The 2291-nt window shown below is 41.5% G+C and overlaps 1 pseudogene; it reads right to left on the bottom strand.

Annotated features, from left to right (window-relative positions):
• Positions 1-331: 331 nt before the first annotated feature.
• LOC129368772 (GRAM domain-containing protein 4-like) lies at positions 332-2148 on the bottom strand (annotated as a pseudogene).
• Between the last annotated feature and the right edge of the window lie 143 nt (positions 2149-2291).

Raw genomic sequence — 2291 nt, 5'->3', positions numbered from 1 at the left:
AGCCCTAATATCACGGTTAGAATCTGTTTCAGTGACTCCATTTACACTTATGGCTCTCGTTACGTCAATACCATAGCACTTGACGATATCCATATATATATATTTTTTTTTTTTGTATATGAGATTTTACACTTTTTCCAAAAATATGGTTTCAATGTAAATTACAAACAGTACCTTCACTTTTCAACTCCTCCTGGCTGTTGGCTCGCCACTTATGTAAGGTCTACTAAACTGGTATGTCACATACGACAAGAGAATATATATATATATATATATATATATATATATATATATATATATATATATATATATATATATATATATATATATAGATGGCTTGATACGCCCGTTTGCTGTGTATCATAGCAGTGAACAACAGAGGCTTCTTGGTGGCTGCCGTTGCTATTGACATCCCCCTACCTGAGCCGGGCAGTCCTGGTACAAGTTTATATCTCTTGAAGTCTGTGATGTCTGTTAATTTTATAACTGTATGGAACTTATTTATGTAGTTCTTAAAACACAAATAGTTCTCGGTGACATAGAGGACCCCATAACCGCAGAATTCTTTTGATGTTATATTCCTGTCTCTATTCACCATACAGCAATGCCAGCCGGTCTTAAACTCAGGCAGAGGTTGCTCAGACTCTGGGATGTTAAACATTTCATGAAATGGTCTTTTCTTTTTCATGAAATGGAACAGGCTGCCACCGTTTCTGAAGTGAGCAGCAGTGAAGCTGCTCAGTCGAGCCCTTGTTGCAGCAAACAGGCTGTGGCGCTTGTCTTTGTGATCTTGCAGCTCTGAGTCGATGGGTAAACTTTCCCAGAAAAATCCAAAGGTGTCGTAACGCTTCTTTAAGTTCGGGTAAGTGTTAAAGATGAAGTCAACGATGAAGAACTTTAAGCCGGCAGAAAAAACTAAGATGGATCCCATCATCTGATACGGTAAAAAGCACGAAAAGAAAAAGAACACCCACAGTAAAATGTAGAACTTTAACGTCGTGTCTGGCTTGACCCACATCAACAGATTTTTTCCCTTCTCGAGGGAGTCGGCCAGAAGTCCAAACAGGTTCTGGGCTTGATGAAGAACGTCCTGAACCTGATGGAGCTTCTCTCTCCATGACGGGTGTGCCTTTGGTAGTCCAGTGGCTCAGTCAGCTCCGGGACTATTCTCCAGTTAATATTCCAGCCTTTGGAAATTAAATAATTCAAAGAAAGGCGGAGAATTAATAGCAGCAGCAACATGGGGATGGTCCAGCCATGCCACGCTGTGTAGAGGTATGTGACAAACCAAAATAAAGACAGGTGTCCAGAAGTCCAATTACACAGGGCATCCAGGTTATTACACAGATTTTGTAGCGGTATGGCATCTCGTTCTGCCCGTTTCATGTTTTCTTCTAAATTCTTAGGACGCAGTTTGTCCTCTTTCTTTACAATGGGGTCCTCTGGCTGGACGAGTACATCTCCAAAGTAATCGTCAAATTGATGGGACAACCTTTTCCAAAAAGTGTTCCACACAGAGTCATTGTCCTTCGGAGGTGGTGGAATGAAAGATGACTCAGGTGACGTATCTTCAACTTTTCTGTGACGTCTGTGGTGTTCTTTTCTCAATTCATGTTTCAGTGCTTCTATGCATATCTCACTATCTGCAACCTTCTTCCTTAGCAGCTCTTGTTCTTCCAAGGAATCCTGCAGCCGTCTCTGCATATCTTTGATTTCCCCCGCTGTCACAGGAATAATCTGGGCTTCCTGCTCCAGTTCTGAGTCAGATTCACTCAACTCATCCTCTCGTACTTTAGTCAATTCTTCATCGCTGGAGTCAAGTGAGATTAGTGGCTCAAGGCACGGAAAATGGATTTTCTTGGAGCACTTCGACATTTTTGCTGCTGCTGATTTGAGTGTCTGACAGAACTTTATGGGCTCAATTTTGGCGCGCAAGACATGCAAGCTTTAGAACTTCTTTGATCTATTGTGATGTACATGATGTCTCTTATGACCTCATCAGTGAGGTCACTGGAGGTCTGAGGCAAGGTCTCCCTTCTGATCGTTGGTATGGAAACGATCAGATCGGTTCTGCATGAGTCAAGCTGAAATAACGACTAAATACTTCAATAATAAGTCATACTTTTTATTTATTTAACATGAAGAGATTAACAGCAGATTTCTATGTGATTGAACTTTTGCGTTTGTGGTTTTCCGCTCCAGCGCCCTTAAAAACTGTATCTCAGCAACCCTGAATAGGATCGCCGCCCATCCCGTAAAATAGGGAGTCGTCCCATATTTGGCCGTTAAAT

This window comes from Poeciliopsis prolifica, unplaced genomic scaffold (assembly GCF_027474105.1).
Source record: "Poeciliopsis prolifica strain line A6 unplaced genomic scaffold, Auburn_PproV2 SCAFFOLD019, whole genome shotgun sequence".
Classification (NCBI taxonomy): Eukaryota; Metazoa; Chordata; class Actinopteri; order Cyprinodontiformes; family Poeciliidae; genus Poeciliopsis; species Poeciliopsis prolifica.
Note: the sequence above shows the minus strand (reverse complement) of the source record. Positions and strands in the feature narration are given on the sequence as shown.